The sequence below is a fragment of the Oryctolagus cuniculus genome, chromosome 9 (genome assembly GCF_051225735.1).
Source record: "Oryctolagus cuniculus isolate XC-2025 breed Fujian yellow rabbit chromosome 9, ASM5122573v1, whole genome shotgun sequence".
Taxonomy (NCBI): Eukaryota; Metazoa; Chordata; class Mammalia; order Lagomorpha; family Leporidae; genus Oryctolagus; species Oryctolagus cuniculus.
Window position 1 is genome coordinate 48778938 of NC_142875.1, and position 19929 is coordinate 48798866.

The 19929-nt window shown below is 35.2% G+C and overlaps 1 non-coding gene across 1 annotated transcript; it reads right to left on the reverse strand.

Annotated features, from left to right (window-relative positions):
• Positions 1-589: 589 nt before the first annotated feature.
• LOC149124559 (U6 spliceosomal RNA) lies at positions 590-696 on the reverse strand. The gene has a single exon (XR_016213796.1). It is a non-coding gene; the product is annotated as a U6 spliceosomal RNA (small nuclear RNA).
• Positions 697-19929: the final 19233 nt, after the last annotated feature.

The window sequence follows — 19929 nt, forward strand, 5'->3', positions numbered from 1 at the left end:
GTTGCTGTGACAGATTAAGGTAGTGCATAATAGCCATGATTACTTTTCCAGAATTGTATAAATTCTTCCATTAACCAAATATGTGGAAAATAGTAGCAAAAAATCTCTCTGTGTGCATAAACTAAGTTTTTTACTTGGCGTAACACTACTTTTTTAAACTGGTAAGGTGTTTTGTAAAATGACATTAATTTTCAATGCTAAAATAATTATTTTCTTTAAATAGTGCCATTTAGTGTTGAATTAACATGATTTCTTGTTTTAACCATATGTGTATAAGAACTGGAGAAAAGTGAAGTTACACTTGTTGTAAATCTTGTCACCTTTAATTTATAATGAGGAAGAGATCAACTTTTCAAATACAATAAGATATAATATTGTTAAATTTCATTTTGATCTTGAGATAGATAAAATTTAATAAATGAAACATTTCAAGGTTATTGCATTTCATTACTTAAGTATTTATTATTATTATTTTTTTTTTATCTTTTATTTAATGAATATAAATTTCCAAAGTACGACTCATGGGTTACAATGGCTTTCCCCCCCATACCGTCCCTCCCACCCACAACCCTCCCCTTTCCCACTCCCTAAAAATATGGAACGCTTCACGAATTTGCGTGTCATCCTTGCGCAGGGGCCATGCTAATCTTCTCTGTATCGTTCCAATTTTAGTATATGTGCTGCCGAAGCGAGCACTAGTATTTATTATTTTTTCATGCTTCTGTTGATTTTTGTTTCTTTCTTGTCTAATATTTGCTGAAATCTGCAATTATCACATATGACAAATCCCATTACATAGTTTTGAGAAGAGTTTACATAATGATGATTTTGACATAATACAAAATAAATAGTATTTGGCAAATAACATTGTTTGTGGAATGAAAGCAATGATAGTTATTAAAATCAACATGGAGTAACAGAAGATTTTCCAGAGATCTCTGTCTCTTTGCTGGGTTTTGCTAAGGATTTTGCTGTAAATTTATTACAAATTCTGCATAGGCATGAGTTGCAGTTCAGCACATATATGTTCTCCTCAAAGTTGCTTTTCAAACTTGGGGACAAAATTTTAGCTTCAAACATTAATTGTATAAGCCTCCTCTTTATGACTAATGCTCATAAAATTTTCTATGGGGATTGACTTAAAGGTATTGAATAGTATCTTCTTAGAGCATCTTAAATGCAAAAATAGGTTAAATAAATAATGTGCATAGAGACTACCAGAAAATATTCCTTCATAATTAAAATTCAAAACAGGTCATCTATATGTCTCTTTATAAATGAAAATAATTTACATTTACTTTAGTTTTTTTTTTCAAGTAAATCATACTAAAATTTAATTTGCTATGCTCTTTCTTATCTAGATATATCTTTAAAGATTTAAAGACTGGCTTCCTAAATTATCATTTTAAAATTTGCCACTTGGATTAATGAGTTCTTTTGGAATAATTCTTTTTACTCCACTAATTGCTTACAATGGCAAATATGAAGATAGAGCTCATGTCAGAGTCTGTGTCTTTGCATGTGTGCCTAGAAAAACTAATAAAGTCACAGTGTAACAATAGCTTTCAAAACATAAAACAAGATAATATTTATATCTTCTCAATATTATATAATTAACAATTCTTAATAGTTCAAGCTACCAGAATGTGAAGCAATAATATATGAGAATGTCACTCAGATGCAATCACTAAGAAATGATTGCTTTTGCAATCTGTATAACTCAAGGATAATGTACAATTATCTAGCTTCTAATAGATAGCAGATATACCTGACACATTGTATGTTATAATATTTGTTAGTGTTAGATGATCAGGGAACTTTATTGAATGATACATTGACTCAATTTTTGCTAAAATACAAATGGATTATATTTCACAAATTTTAAGGATAGCACCAATGTAACAAGATGCCCTCAAGGACACACAGATCTTTATCGCTTCTCTCTGGTTTATAAGTGCATCCACTTTATTTCAAGGTGACCATATTTCCAGCATCATCTTATTAAAGATCAGGCAATCTTCTCTATATCTTTTCCACTACAGCTGACTTCAAATCTGCTTAGGCAAAAGCAATCATTAAATTGATACGTGTGATAGAAACACAAATATATAATCACTTTGATTGAGTCAGCAGTTAACCCTGAAGTGACAAGGGTCATTCACTTTGTTCCTGAATGCTGGGTAGGCACAGAGTAGTTTAAGAAGATTGGATTTCTTGGCCAAAGTGAAAGTAGTCCATATTGGATGGAAAAACAACAGTTTGTTTAGATATGTATTGCTTTATTAGAAACATATACAAAATCCCTGTATAATAACAACCTAAGAAACATGTCTCAAAATAAACTCAATAGAGAAACTTTCCCAATTAATTCCCTAGGGACATGTCCAGAAGCTTTGAAATCAAATAATGAAAATTGTATCTTGACCCTTCTGGAAATGTTAATCAACTAATGGTCAAAAGTCTAAAATGAAAATGTAATACTGATGGTTTTTTATATTAATATACCCATTTCTCAACATCAGGGGAAAATACATGAAATTTGCATGGACATAAACATACTGAAATGGATATTATCAAAATCTACTAGTTTCTTTGTGGCTGCTTGAGATATGCATGACCCTGAAAAACTGTGATTGAATTTTATTTCTTAATATACACAGCATGCATAATGGATCATCCGAAGCTTTAGGGTTGACCATCTAAGATTTTAAATTGAATACATAATAAATGTCTTGAGAACTCATCTTTACTTCCTGCATGCCCAATTTTTCAATGATTATAGCAGCTGCTACTGCATTTTCTGAATAAGTTCAAGGATTTTTTTGCTTAACACTCCCTTGTCAGAAGCTAATTTCAGTAAGATCTTTCCACACAATAGCATAATGTTACCCATTTTTACAAAATAAACAAGTGAAATTGCTACTATATTGAAATTTAATAACACGCTTCACTGAATATAATGTGTTCCCTTGTTTTCTCTTTTATTTAATCTTCAAAAGGTATAGATCACCTAAAATTTAGTATAATTATATTTGTGTATCGGAAATGTAAAATATTAATATCACAGTAAGAGAGTGGATAAGTGTTTATTTTAAACCTTGCATGGTCTATAATAACTTTAAAGGATATTTTATTCATAGTGTATTTATTGTGTACATGGTAACGATATCTGGATATAATTTTGTTATCATATAAATTTTACTGTCGCTGGGTGTCTATTTTTTCATTTATACATGCAAACTTAATTTGAAGAAAGCTTTAGAGCAGGCCTATGAATATTACATGTGTATATTTAGAAGTAAAAAAATGTAGTTGCTGTATACATTATTGAAAACTATCTTGGTAAGAGGTTGCACATTGAATAATTTTTTCTCTTCAAATTCTCCTCATTTTCATGTTAATGTCTTTGGAAATGTCACTTCAGTACTTTTGCTGTTACAAACTTTTCAACAACTATCTATAAATAATGTATCAGTGACAATATTGTTCCAATAACTTATTTAGGCCATAATTAATTCACACAACTGCAGGCATGTTTAAATAATGGTCTTTTGTAAGTTTGTTGTTTTCAGTGTTGCTTGTTTAGGTGATCTTAAAAAACAAGTTTCAAGACCAAAATATTTTCGGTTTTAACTTGGAAACTGTAATATATATGTGGTACTAATTAAGTACCCTGAAATATCCGATTCTGTGTAGGATTTTTTCCCTATCCTCCCTTTAATTTGCTCTGGAATTTAATTGCTATCTATGGATTTCTTTTCCTAGTCCCTGATTCCCACTTTTCATGCAGAGGAGTTAATGGGGTTATAATCTTGTAATTAAAGCATATAATTATAATTTCTCTGATGACTCTTTATTATGATAATCATAGTAAGATTGTGGTATTTCATTTGTTGCTACATGTGAAGGTTGGTTTTGTGGGGGCATCCTGTATTATTCCTTCACTAAATCACTAAAAAAGAAGAACTTGTTAGCCAGCAAATTGTTACTGTTAATGTATGACCAAATTGCATCTAAGTCTCTGTAAATACATGAAATAAACCAAATTGAATATCTCATATATTTAACATCAGTCAACAAATAATATGGAAATCTTTAGACCATGTATCTAATCTAATATTTAATAAAGAATTATTCTTTCTGGATTAGGTATATTTCTCTTCACAGCAGCAAACATAAAAGGAAACTCATTGAATAATTTACCAAACTATCAATGATATTAGAAAGTTTGAAAGACCTCATAACGTAAAGAAGAGCCCCCAAATGTAAAATAGTGCCTTAAGATAGTACATCAATTTATTATATAAATTTGAATTTTTGTTATAAGTTACGATACTACATGTGTGAAAGAATCTTATTCTTTATACTGAAGTTTCCAGGATTTCTAAATATGACTAGTCCCAGAGACACAACAGTCAAAGTGTCAATACAAATGTCCTTCATGAACTAAAATGCAATAAGTGCATTTACAAAGTCTAAAATACATCTTGTCAATCCAGTGTTTTCTATTTGTCTTAAAATTATTTCAAAGTGCATAACAGGCTATTTTTAAGTGCACAATTCAATGATATTTACATATTCACAAAATTGTTCAACTGTCACCAAAACCCAATTTTAGAACATTTCTCACTCTAATGTGAAATCCCATCCTGTTAGTAGTCCCTCTTATTTTCTGTCAATCTTTACAGCCTGTGGTTACCATGAATCTACTTCTTGCCTCTAGACACTTGACTGTTCTGAACATTTGATATAAATAAAATCACATACGATGAATGTTTTTTGTGTCTGATGTTTTACCCTTAACATAGTATAATTTCTGTATTTACCATTGTATTATTAATTTTAAATTAGAAAACAAAAATTCTGAGGTAGTATGACAATGAGTTCTCCTATAACCTTCACTTCATTGCCCCTGTTGACATTGTATACAGACTGCTAATAATTAAAGAGAAGCGATTCATACACAACTCAACCAATTCATACCCAAGATTCTTTTCTGTTTGAGAAATTTGGATCATAGTTCAATATTTCATATAAGAAAGAAAATTAAATTGTCTTGTTTTAAAAACTATTCTTCACATAAATACAGGTATGTTAGTGAGTTTTGTAGAATGAAATAAATATGGTTTCTGTTTTTACAAATATGAACCAAGATTTCCCTGAACAAGTGAATTAGCATCTCTATTAGGTGTCTGTATAGGTTTCTTCTTTCTCCTATGGGCCTTCTCTCAGAAAACCTCTTCCTCACCAACCAACTTGGAAACCTTAAGCCTTAATATTTTTAAACAATGTGTTTTTTAGACAAAATATTTCTTTCCAAGTTGATTGAATCTCTTTATTTAAACTACATTGTGAAAAATTAATTCAAACAGTATAAATGTATATTGAAGTCATGTATTGCCAGTAAAGACATATCAATCCCACCACAATACTATCAATTTTCACATTTGTGCTAATGTTAATGGATATATTACCAATAAGTACAAACTTGCACTGATAATGAAAATATCAGTTCTAGAAATATATCAAAAAATTGATGTATTATAAACATGATCTTCAAGAACAAAAATCCCCAACAATACAGAAATATTTGTTAAGCATATAATTTATAGTGTTTTGGAAGGTAAAAAGAAATATAACATTTTTCTTTTTTTTAAAGGTTTTTTATTTATTTGAAAGTCAGAGTTACACAGAGAGAGGAGTGGCAGAGAGAGAGAGAGAGGTCTTCCATCTGATGGTTCACTCCCCAGATGGCTGCAATGACTGGAACTATGCTGATCCGAAGCCAGGATCCAGAAGCTTCTTTCGGGTCTCCCACGTAGGTGCAGGGGCTCAAGGACTTGGGCCATCTTCTACTGCCATCCCAGGCCATAGCAGAGAGCTGGATAGGAAGTGGAGCGGCCGGGTCTCGAACCGGCGCCCATATGGGATGCCCTTGCTTCAGGCCAGGGCGTTACCCCACTGTGCCACAGCACCGGCCCCAAAATATAATATTTTTTCAGGAATTCCAAAAAGATGTGTCTAGCCGCCAGTGCTGTGGCATAATTGGTAAAGCCACCACCTACAATGCTGGTATCCCATGTGGATGCTGGTTCATGTCCTTGCTGTTCCATTTCTTATCCACCTTGCTGCTAATGGCCTGGGAAAAGCAGCGAAATATGGTCCAACTGCTTGGGCCCCTTCTACCCAAGTGGGAGACCTGAAAGAAGATCCTGGCTCATGGCTTCAGCATGGCCCAAATCTGACTTTTGCAGTCTTCTGGGGCGTGAACCAGTGGATTGAAGATTGCTCTCTCTGTCTTTCCCTTTCTCTTTAACTGAATTTCAAATAAATAAATAAGCAAGGCCGGCACCGTGGCTCACTAGGCTAATCCTCCGCCTTGCGGCGCCAGCACACCAGGTTCTAGTCCCGGTCGGGTCGCCAGATTCTGTCCCGGTTGCCCCTCTTCCAGGCCAGCTTTCTGCTGTGGCCAGGGAGTGCTTGGGCCCTGCACCCGCATGGGAGACCAGGAGAAGCACCTGGCTCCTGCCTTCGGATCAGTGCTGTGTGCCGGCTGCAGTGCGCCGGCCGCGACGGCCATTGGAGGGTGAACCAATGGCAAAAGGAAGACCTTTCTCTCTGTCTCTCTCTCTCACTATCCACTCTGCCTGTCAAATAAATAACTAAGCAAAAGACAAAGCAAATAAAGAGTGTCTAAAGTCACAACAGATACAGAGTGATTTTTTTCCTTAACATGGATTGTGCACTGCAATCAAAACCTATTTTATATAATGGGTGCATTTGTTGATCAATGAATTGATTTACATGACATGAAAATTTATTTATAAACACATCAGTCATTAATTAGTTAAAATATTACTACAGATATCTAAGCACATATCATTATTTTCAACACTGTATTGACTGTATTTCATAGTAAATTGGGGATACGAGGAGATACAGCTTAAATCAGTTAGCCTAAATAAGTCAATAATCTGGTTGATAAATTAGTAATCCTAAGAGGGCACTGCAAAAAGTTCATGGAAAATAAGATTCATGGATAATTAAGTTTACAGAACCTACATTATATCAGAGCATCTTCATGATCAGGAGTGTAAATTCAATCCTGGTGTACAGGATTGGATAGGTACAGTTGCTGGCTATACTCTTCATTGAGGGTGCTAGATGAATACTTCTGCATTCATAACCCTGTACACTCTCTGATCCTGTTAGAGCAAAAGACTTGTATAACTTTGTGGGCAAGATAGGGTACAAGAAGAAAGAGAAAAAAAAATGCATTAATGGATTATCTTGGCATAAGCAAAATTAGAAGCTTCAGTAGAAACATGGGAAGATTCAAAAAGAAGTAAATCTTGGACACATAGGAACTGTTGATGCAGTTGCAAAGTGTCTAGAGGAACCAAGATGCATGCTTGGAGAAATTTTGTGCTCAAGACAAGACAGAGATGGGGGAGGAGGGAGAATAAAAGAGAGAGAGAGAGAGAGAGAGAGAGAGAGAGAATGAATGAATGAATGAATGAATCAGGAAGCCTCTATAGAATCCATGAAAGATTCTCTCCATAGAAAAAAGGAGTAACTTAATTATCTGCATGGCACAGCATGAAATGCCACTTCATGACGAACTCTTATTGTGTTTTACTCAACAAATAAATCCTGAAGTTCTGAGGTCTTAGTTATTTAGCTCACATAGAAGAGAAATAAAAGCAGAAAGAGACAGAAAAATACTGAATACCTCTTTCCCAAAATTTCCTTCTATTGGCCTCCATGTTGAGGATAGGGTGGGAGAGAATATAGCTTGTTAAGTAAAAGCTGTTTTGATTTGCATTACGTGTGATAAATTTAGTGAATTCAACAATATGTATGCATGTACATATGTATGTATGTATGTCTGTAGCAGTGGGCATGATAGCTAAGTTTAGTGAATAAAGTATACCTGACAGACCAGGCAGGAACTTCAGAGAAGAACTGAGAGCCAAGTTTTCATTCAGACAAGAGATTTTATGGGCTTGTGTATGGGCACTCTATTTCCCCACCTCCTGCAGCCTTTCTGGATATTGCTGGGTGAAGGGTTTCCTGGGTATGGATTTCCTAAAATTCCTCCCAGAACTTTATAATGGACCTAATGGCTCATTTGATATATGATAGGAAAAACTGAACAATGGTAAGTCTTTCAGTATATAAATTCTCATTTGCTACTATATGTCGTCTCTTAATCAACCAGAAAAGAGACTGAACGAACATGATTACTGAACAAGATCAATACTTTTGATATGTAATGCTGATCTGCTCTCAAGGCTTGCTTCTACATTTCTTCCATCATCAATCCACACAAAATTCTAATTTTCTTTGGCACAGGCTAATGTCTACCTAGCTGCTTTAACATTCTCCACTCAAGAGAAAGAACCTGTAATCTTAAGGAGCTAGCATGGATGAAGGTTCATCTTCTGTGTTTTCTTTAAGCTGGAAAATAGGCATAGAGCTGGTAATGGAAATCCTCTTGTTGTCTGTCCTAAGGTATTTGAGGATGACCTTGGGAATAGTTGTCTTGTGCAATCCAGAGAGCTGGTCACATTTTCCAAACAGCGTATGCTGGAAAAAAATTACTCACAACAATCTGGAACCAGATGGCTTTTATTCGATTAGGGACTAAATGAATGAGGACATTAAACACACATGGTATAAAGAGAAGCAGGGAGACTATGGAGGGTATATGGCCAAGGAGATACAACATCAAAGATTTCAATGATCCAATGCTGGGCCAGGAATTTCAACCCTATTTGGCCTGGTCTTGAGGTTGTCTGCCCTCATTGAACAAATGACATATATGTTTTTGTACCTGTCTAGTTTGATTGACTCAAAAACACTTCTTGAAGCACAAATTTTCCTTGGGCAGTTGCTAGCATGTCTCTCTGACTGTTTTGAAGGACTAGGTTTAACAACCTTAGCAACAGGGTCATAGTCATGACAATCTAACTGAGCAAAAGCTGTATTTTGTGCTTTCTTAAAGTAGGGAATCCTCTTCTGATTTGGTCTTGATAATCTGAAATATAGCCTGAAATAGAAGTTTTGCTATTTACCTGTATCTAGATATCCATAACCTGTAGTCTGAGAAATGCTGGATCTGTCTTAAAATTGTAGAAGCAGGAATTTTCTGAATGTGCTGTATCCTTTCTGGGATAATCTACTCCCCTTAAGGGTAAGGAAAAGTCTTAAATAATTACCTGGTGGACCAACTGTGCTTTTCCTTAAGATAATTAGTATTCACGTTCTTCTAGGAAATTAATGTTCTTAGTTAAGTGTCCAAGATCAGAGTTTCTGGTGAGAGAACAGCCTATTGAATCATCTCCATTTTTAATCATCTATCCACCTCCTCCTCAAGAGATTCATCCTTTAAGTCCTCTACAAGGGCCTATCTATTACATGGCTGGATTGGCAAGAGAGCTGGCCTAAATTGGAGGTTCATAGAGCACAATGGGTATTTCCAGCAGAAAATTTATTATTACACTTTCTATGTCACTGACCATCTGCCATTCCCTCAATAGCAATTGTTATTTCAGAAGCCAGTTGGAGCAAATGAGTCTTTCAGTTTAGGGCCAACAGGGTCTGGACATCATTGTGTCTATTATTGAAGAATTAACAACAGTGCAACCTGGCAACTTATTTATCTGGAGTTCAGTAATAGTCATCCTCTGAACAAATGTTAAATGAGCATCAAGATACAAAATTTAAGTTCTCTCTTAATTGTATTATTTGACATGTTTGTTACAGATTTCACAAGTTTCAATTAGAGTATTAATAAAGATTTTGGAGTCTGTATTAATTTTAGAAGCAACCAGATGCTGTTACTAATCTAAGCAAACAGATGATCTAGTCAAATGTAATATACAGTATAAGTACACATTTAGAGGGCATTATGATCTGGGAACATAAACCAATGCATGTTGTACAGCTGTCAGGGAGATATAAATTACAAATAATTCATGAATAATGTTAAGCTATGTCTAAGTGCTAAGCATCAGATGTATGGTTCAAACAATGTTGAAATAATTACTGAAGAAACATCATGTGTGTAGTAAATTTTGATGAATATGTATATTGAGAAGGATACTGTATCTGAAGGAATGAAATTGACATGTAATCTAACATGATATAGAAAATCAACTCTTTTTAAGTCAACAAATATTAACCAAAAACTATGTTAAGTGTGATATTGCATACTAGAGAAACACAGAGCAAAATGAAAACTTTCTTTTCTGATCATAGAGAAAAGGCCAGAGTTTTATTATATAATATTATCATGTGTCCTATAACCAAAGTATAGTGGGTACACAACTCCAAAGAAACAAAAATATCCGGAATTGTCATGAAAAACTTACAGGGACAGTATTAAGTGTGCTGAATGTAGAAGAATCAAGAAACTAGACAGAATTTCAGGAATACTGACCATTAGATTGAATATAAATAAAATGTAAGGTAATGCATAACCAAGGGAAGATAATTTATTCAAAAGCAGTGTAGAACTACATGTAGAAATACAGAAGCATTTATTAGACTAGATGTGTTCATTAAGAATGCTTAAGGAGGCAGAAATCAAATAATGAAAAATCATATGTCGTATCCTTACATTTGAAAATATGCACTACAGGCAATAGGGGACTGAGTCCCTGATGGCAACTTCCTACAAAGACTGTGCTTCACTGTCTTTGCACCCAGATTGAAGGTACAACAGTTTTCCCCAAGAGGCCTGTCAAGCAAAGCATTTGTCATTCCCTAAGGTTATGCCTAAGAATCACACAGATTTGGCCAATAGCCATACTCCTCAAGCACCTTTTGAATTATTGAGCCAAAAAGGAATCATTGTCTATTTTTCTTTTCTTCATGATAGAAGCACAGAACGTGGCATTGCCTTTAAAATTGTTTGCTATTGCTTTCTCAATGTATTATATGTTATCTATGTTTGCATCTTGGTATCAAAGAAAGTTCCAGAGGTTAAACGTATTCAAAAATAATTTGGTCATACGAACTATGAAATTTTATTTAATTTGCAGATGTTTGAATTCAGTATGTCATGAAAACACTCAGCTCAAACATTAGCATTCTTGTCCACATTCTAAAATGGTAATATTTTCTAAAGTACCTCAAAAGATTAAACCCCCCTCAGTGAGGAGCTTTCATTGACTACTTGATTTTTTGTCATGAAATAAGAAGGCAGAAATAATGTTAACAGTGTAAATTACATGTGCACAGATTAATGAATAACACGGTCAAAGGTCAGAAGCTACCAATGGTCAAAAGTATTGCATGAAATTATTCATATGAGTATAAGAAAGATCACCTTAGAAACAGCTCAAAATTCTCCCAAGAAATTTGGATTTCATTGATTTTTGAGTAATGCATTGAAATTAATGGGCATATTTTCTTTCAAAGTAATCCTGGGAAGAAGTGTGTCTGTGTGTGTGTGTGTGTGTGTGCATTTTGGCTCATGTAGTTAAGGCTTAAATGTTTAAATAGTTGTTAATACTGTCAGTTTCTGTAGCTGAGACTATATGTTCAGATTTCTGAAGGACAAGCAATGTCAAAAATTTAAATGTGCATATTTTTAGATAATTCAGGACATAATCAAATAATTTAATATATTTTCAAAAATATATAAAATGGTGTTCACAAGTATAGTCAGAAGTGAGTAAAATTGGAATCAAACACATATGTTCATCAATAGGGAAAAGCTGAAACACATTCGATACATTCATACGAGATAATATTTCATAGCCATTGAAACTGATAATGTTTATTTATAATCATCAATATGGGAATACATGCATAATGCATAGGTGAATGAAGTACAATTCTTCAAAGCATTACTAAAAATGGAGTTTCATTGAAGATTTTATACACATATATGAGCATATTAACAACTCTTATGGTTCTCCAATGAAAACCTTTTTAATACCACAATCTATGCATGCTGAAAAAAAAGCAGGATTTCAAGAATTTCTCTTTATTGAGAGCAATCATTTGTGTTCACCTTTTTTTTATGTAACTTTCTTTCTTTTTAACTTTTATTTAATGAATATAAATTTCCAAAGTACGACTTATGGATTACAATGGCTTCCCCCCCATACCGTCCCTCCCACCCACAACCCTCCCCTTTCCCACTCCCTCTCCCCTTCCATTCACATCGATTCATTTTCGATTATCTTAATATACAGAAGATCAGCTTAGTATACATTAAGTAAGGATTTCAACAGTTTGCTCCCACACAGAAACATAAAGTGAAAAATAATAGATGATTTTTTTTAAATGATGATGAAATCAGAGCAGACCTATTGTCATGTTTAATCCCAGTGAGAGTCAAGTTGGGAATTGATAATTTCTTTTTTTTTTTTTTTACAGAAGATAAGTTTAGTATGCATTAAGTAAAGATTTCAACAGTTTGCACCCCCATAGAAACACAAAGTGAAATATATTGTTTGAGTACTCGTTATAGCATTAAATCTCAATGCACAGCACATTAAGGACAGAGATCCTACATGAGGAGTAAGTGCACAGTGACTCCTATTGTTTTTGACAGGCAGAGTGGACAGTGAGAGAGAGAGACAGAGAGAAAGGTCTTCCTTTGCCTTTGGTTCACCCTCCAATGGCCGCCGCAGCCAGCGCGCTGCGGCCGGCGCACCGCGCCTATCCGAAGGCAGGTACTTATCCTGGTCTCCCATGGGGTGCAGGGCCCAAGTACTTGAGCCATCCTCCACTGCACTCCCTGGCCACACCAGAGAGCTGGCCTGGAAGAGGGGCAACCGGGACAGAATCTGGCGCCCCGACCGGGACTAGAACGCGGTGTGCCGGCGCCGCAAGGCAGAGGATTAGCCTAGTGAGCCGCGGCACGGGCTTATGTTCACCTTTGAGCACATCATATCAAAGTTTGATTCCAGGCTCCCAATTTTAACTTCCTGCTAATGTACACCTTCTGAAGCAGCAGGTGATGGCTCAAGTGACTGGGTCTCTATCACCCTTATGGGAGAATTTTATTGAGGTTCCAGCTACTAGCTTTTGCCCTGACTCAGTCCCATGCATTGCAGGTATTTGGCATTAGGAGAGGGAAACACTGGATAGGAACTCACTGGTTCTCTCGCTCTCTCTCTCTCCCTCTCTCTCTCCCTGTGTGTGTGTGTATGTGTGTATGTGTATGAGTGCTCATCAAATAAAAAAATAAAAGAAACTTTTTTTTATTTGTAGAACAATATTTTAGCAGATACATTCTAAAATACATCACCATTCCTTCACCCCATCAATGCTTTTCACATTTGGTATTCAAACCAGTTACAATAACTCACCTAAGTGCGGATATAAGCTGTACTTAACTTTTAAATGAATAGAAAGATGGAAAAAATGAGTGCTACTCCATCATGCTATATAATATAAGATTAGACACCACTGTCCACCTTTATTTCTTTGCTTGTTTGATAAAGAATCTATACTGGAAATCCCAGATGACAATGAATGCCAGGCAGCCTTCTCTAGAAATTCTAGTGTCCTTCAAGAATTGCAGGGGAACTTCACAGGTTGAGTGCAATCTGTGGCTGATAGCCAGCAATAAACCGAAATCTCATTCCTACAGATGCAAGAAAATGATTCTGTCTAAAACCAGAGTGTATTAAGAAACAGGTGTTTCTGCACTTAAATCTCAGTGTGCAAATCCAATCATAGCTGACATTTTGATTGTAGCCTTATGATACACTGAACAGAGGCCAACTCAACTCTGTCCAGATTCCTGATCTGGCCCCTTTAAATGTGAGATAACAGACATTTGATGTCTTAAGGTGTTCCTTTTGCAATACAGCAGTAGAAAAATAAGCAACAACAAAAACACATTAAAGTATCTGTTTCTAGGAGAGTAAGTTTCAGAGCTAGATTGAAATGCAAAGAAATAAACAAAGAAAAAATTTTTAATCACAATGTTAAAACAGTGTTAGTTTGTGACAGAGACCTGAAATTTACTGCTAATATTCCCTAAATTTTTTAATATTATTTTAACTTTAGTATGTTTTCTTTTCCATACCTTTTTATGATCTGTACTTCTGCCAATCTTGTAAAAATTCTAATAGCTCAATATAAGATTCTCCCTAAAATCACACAATAATGCTTTGTAACCCTAGTATGAAGTATTGAAAAACTAAAAATACAATAATAGTAATTCTGATTTCACATATAAGGTAAAAAGATTTGGAGAGTTATTTTCATTTTAACGGCAAGACAAAAGCTGAACTAATGGAAGATCAACAGAGAGTACTATACAAAGGGCAAATGCCCATGCCAAAACTGGAGAGACTGGAGGTTACAGAGATTCATGGCTGGAATTAGGATACCGGGATCAGACATTGCTGGATACAGTGACTGTTAGTATCACATAGCTGGTATTTGATGAATTCCTGGACCCTGGTTTTAGCCCATCACAGGGATATCCAAGTGTACAGTATACTATTTTAAACTATTCACCATGCTCTAGTATATAGTTCAATTTATTCTACTTAATTGAAATTTTGTGTCCTCTGATCCACAACACCTACCAATCCTATTAAATCAACATTCTACTCCTTGTTTCTATGATTACAATGTTTATTAGAGTGCCACAATGAGATATCTCTTTACTTGACTGGTTTTCTTTGGTATAATGTCTTCAGGATTAAGAATGTCATCACCAAACAGAATTTCTTCTTTATTAAGGCTTAACACTATTTTATTATATTTCCCATTTACATCTTGATAACCAGGTTGATTTCACAAATTAGCTATTCTGAATAATGCTGCAATTTGCTGGTACAAATTGCAAGATACTGATTTCACAGCCATTGGGTACAATCAGTAGTGGGATTTTTGGTTAATATGATAGTTTTAATGTTTTGAGTGATATCCATGTTGAGTTCCATAATTGTTATGACAATTATATTCCCATCAAGAGGGTGTAAGAATTCTCTAATCTCCACATCCTCATGAATACTTGTTATCTTTCATCTTATTGAAAATTAGCCATTTTTGTGATAATAGCCATTGTGAGATAATATCGAATTGTGGTTTTAATTTGCACTTCTCTGGTGATAAGTGATGGTGAGCATTTTTTCATACACATGTTAGACAAGTGCGTGTCTTTTTGAAAAATGTTCAGGTCCTTTGCCCATTAAAACTATTGTTTTCCTGCCATTGTGATGGTTGAATTCCTTATTTATTTCAAATACTCATACTGTAAAAGAAGTATGGTTTGAAAATGTTTCCTCTAATTCTGTAGTTTATTTCATAGCTCTGTTGGCTGTCTTCTATGCTATGCAGAAACCTTTCATTTTAATGTAATCTCATTTGTCTATTTTGCTTTTTTGCCTCTGTTTCTGGAGTGATAGTCATTTAAATCACTGCCAAGATTAATGGAATGGAAATTTTCTCCTTTTTACCCTCTAATACTTTTACAGTCTCAGGTGTTACATTTTTCTTTAATACGTTTTAGTTATTGATTTCGGTTGTGAAATTTTGTATCTGAAAACATACTTGATATGATTTCAATCTTCTTAAAATTTTAGTTTTGTTTTGTACATTAGAATGTAAACTATCTTGGAGACCACTTTTTGTATACTTAAAATTTTGTTTTATGAAGTTTTGAGTGAAATAAAAGCATTCTGTAATTATTAGGAGAATTTGGTTTAAAGTGTGATTCAAGTCAATTTCTCCTTACTTTGTATCTGGAGATTTTTCCCATTTCTTAAAGTTGAGTATTGAAGTCCTCTTCTATTACTTCTTCAAAGATTATATCTCTGTTTATATCTACTAGTCTTTGATTCATTTATTCAGATGTCCCAAAGTTAAGTTCATATGTATTTATAATTCATATATTTTTCTTGTGGAATTGATGTCTTTGTTACTATATAATTGAAGAACTAAAAGCATAGTAATAGTGATTCTTTACTAATCTTACAGTTTTTCTTTAAATTCTATTTGATCTAATTATTATCTAATTATTATCTAATTAATTATTGATACAATTATTTTTGTTCTTTTCTGGTTCGATTTGTTTGGAATTTATTTTTAACCCTTTCACTTTTAGTCTATATATATCCTCAAAGATGAAATCATTCATTTATAGAAAGCATACTTATATGTGGTCTGTTTCTTTTCTTATCCACTTAGCTATGCTTTTGATTAGAATTTGATCTATTCAGATTCAAAGTGATTATTAATAAAGAAGGACTTAACTGTCTAGCTAATTGTTTTCTGTCTAGTTTTCAGATCATTCTTCCCCCTTTTTTTCTTTGGGGCTTTTTATGACTGTGATTTTTCTTTAGTAATGTATTTTGGCTCCCTACTTTGTATCTTTTTTATATTTTTTGTAAATATACCTACCATATTTGATTTTTTTTTTTTTTCTGTGTCATACAACAAGTATCTTATAGCTATAATAGGTTATCTTAAGCTGATAAAAATTCAATTTGATCACCTACAAAAACTACCATTTTACTAAAGCCCACACCTATATTTTGGTTTTGAAGTCATAATTTATATCATTTTATGTTGCATTTACTTTAACAAATTAAAGCTATGATAATTTCAATAAGTTTATCTTGTAACCATCATACTAAATATATGATGTATTCTATCGTTACTGCACTAGTGTCTGAATTTGTGCACATCTTTTCCTTGTTACAGGTTTTACTCAGTACTGTCAGACCACATATTTTTTCCCGTGTTTGCTTTCTCCTTTATCCCTAGAGAATGGAAACTATGTAAGGGAGGTTTTTTTTTTATTTTAAGATTTGTTTTATTTATTTGAAAGACAGAGTTACAGAGAGTGGTAGAGACAGAGAGAGAGGTCTTCCATCCTGTTTCACTCTTGGATGGTGGCAACGGCCGGAGCTGCGCTGATCTGAAGCCAGGAGCCAGGAGCTTCTTCTGGGTCTCCCACGTGAGCGCAGGGGCCCAAGGACTTGGGCCATCTTCTACTGCTTTCCCAGGCCACAGCAGAGGGCTGGATGGGAAGAGGGGAAGCCGGGACATGAACCAGCACCCATATGGGATGTCTGTGCTTCATGCCAGGGCGTTAACCCGCTGTGCCACAGTGCAGGCCCCCTGTAAGGGAGGATTTTTTGCTAGTTTTTTTTTTTTTTTTTTTTTTAATTGTCACAGCATGGAGGTTTGCAGCCTGCCACATAAGACCATTCACTAGAAAATTATACCAGAGTGGACAGCAGTAACATAGTAGAATTGGGAGTAAGAGCTAAAAGCACATTGTGGGCCAATGCTGCTGCTCAATAGGCTAATCCTTCGCCTGCAGCGCAGGCAGCCTGGGTTCTAGTCCTGGTCAGGGCGTCGGATTCTGTCCTGGTTGCTCCTCTTCCAGTCCAGCTCTCTGCTGTGGCCCGGGAGTGCAGTGGAGGATGGCCCAAGTGCTTGGGCCCTACACCTGCATGGGAGATCAGGAGAAGCACCTGGCTCCAGGCTTTGGATCAGCGTGGTGTGCCGGTGGCAGTAGCAGGCCGCAGTGGCCACTGTGGGGTGAACCAATGGAAAAAGGAAGACCTATCTCTCATCTCTCTCTCTCTCTCACTGTCCACTTTGCCTGTCAAAAAAAAAAAAAAAAAAAAAAGGACACATTGTGGAATGGCTCTGTTATAGACAGAGGAGAAAACTTTATTCCCAGAACTATGTTAGGGAAAACTGCTTGTCATTATATTGTTCCATACTGATAACCAATCGTGTTTCTCCCACCTATTTAAGATAAGTTTTGTATGATTTCACAGCCAAAATACTTAAATATTACACTTGATACATGAAGATGTCTGCGCAAAGAATTTTTTTTTTGACAGGCAGAGTTAGACAGTGAGAGAGACAGAGAGAGAGACAGAGACAAAGTCTTCCTTTTTCCTTTGGTTCACCCCCGACAAGTGGTCACTATGGCTGGTGCACTGAGCCAATCCGAAGCCAGGAGCCAGGTGATTCTCCTGGTCTCCCATGGGGTGCAGGGCACAAGCACTTGGGCCACCCTGCACTGCACTCCCCGGCCAAAGCAGAGAGCTGGACTGGAAGAGAAGCAGCCGGAACAGAATCCGGCACCCCAATCAGGACTAGAACCTGGGGTGCCAGTGCCACAGGAAGAGGATTAGCCTAGTGAGCCGCGACACCGGCCTGCACAAAGAATTTTATAACTGCAGTAAAGTATGTCATTCTACAGTTTCTATTTCAACACTTAACTCCTTCAACTTGAAATCTTTTTGTCCTGCTTACCATTACTTCTTCAGCTCTGCATCTTATCCAATTTCTTGAATAAGACTCTCCATCTTATCCAAGTTCTAAGATGCTTAATTATCTAGTCCTAAATAATTAAACCTTAGAATTGGATGCGACCTTTGAAGTCAGTGCTAACTCTACCATGTCAAATCTCTTACTAATAAACATTCCATTCATTTAGTATTTACTTTACAATGATAGTTGTATGTCCATCTAAAATTAAGAATCATGCCTTAAATCTTGAAGGAAAATCTGAATTTTGATTTCTTCTCCTAAAATGACAGACTTTCATTACAAGAAGTAATAGGAACCATTGACCTTCTTAAGATATTGATTTTTTTTCTAGTAGTGTACATAAGAATAACAATTATATTATCATGTGTGTCAGGGTCACCAATGGTAGCTGACGGATAGAATATTTAAAGTCTCAGAAACTTAATGAAATAAGTCACACAATTTTTCTCAACTCACAAGTGATGAAAATTTGATAACTGCACTGTAAATATGTCTTCAGTATATAATCTTATTGTCTCATGCTGCCCCAGCTCCCTATAGAGATTCCAAAGAATCTTCTTCTAGAACAACATCGGTGATCTGGAGAACACCACAATTTTTTATAGCCAAACGTGGTTCATAGTCCAATATTTAAGGTTACTTTGCATGTAGACACAAACCAGTTACATGACTCTAATATCATTTTAAGGAAGAATGAGAAAACATTTTTTTTTTTTATATCCATAGGAAAAGGAAATTGAGTTAGTTAATGTCCTGGCACTCTAAGCTTGAGTGAAATCATGGAATCTGGGAAAGCTGAGTTTTGTAAAGACAATAAAATACAATTTCTAAACTTGTGCTAGTTTTTTTTTGTATACAAATTATTCATATCTAGTAACTCAATCTAATTTTTGTTCAACATCAAGGTCTGTAACATTCCTCTATACATTAATTACCCTGCATTTACTATTTAAAGACATTCAAGAAAGTATTTTTATTTAAAAATCAAAAGATAGTCAACTATAATAATTTTACATAAAAATATCTCCTAGTGACAGGCAAGTCTAGTAAGTGAATGACATGCCCATTCAAAGTAATAGGCATTTTACAATTCATTTTAATAACAAATATAAGAAAGGGAGTTAGGGCTTAAAAGTAGAAAAACCTAAGCAAGAATAATTTTTCTCTTTAAAACTCTAAAAATAGTGTAATGCATTTTGAATTTCCAAGCAATGATAGTTCAAAATTGTCAATGTTCAAATGATTTATTTAAAAAAATTACAAATTAATACCTAAATATTTACATATATTTACTGCTCTTAGTTCCTAATTTGAACTGACTATATGTGTTACACACACACACACACACACACACATACACAGGAATATAGTGACCAGAAGGCTTAAGGCTATTTAAGAATTGGTCCTGGGGCCAGCGCTGTGGCACAGCAGGTTAATGCCCTGGCCTGAAGTACCGTCATCCCATATGGGCACTGGTTCTAGTTCTGGCTGCTCCTCTTCCCATCCAGTTCTCTGCTATGTCCTAGGAAAGCAGTAGAAGATGGCCCAAGTCCTTGGGCCCCTGCACTCACATGGGAGACCCGGAAGAAGCTCCTGGCTCCTGGCTTCGGATCAGTGCAGCTCCGGCTGTGGCAGCCATCTGGGGGGTGA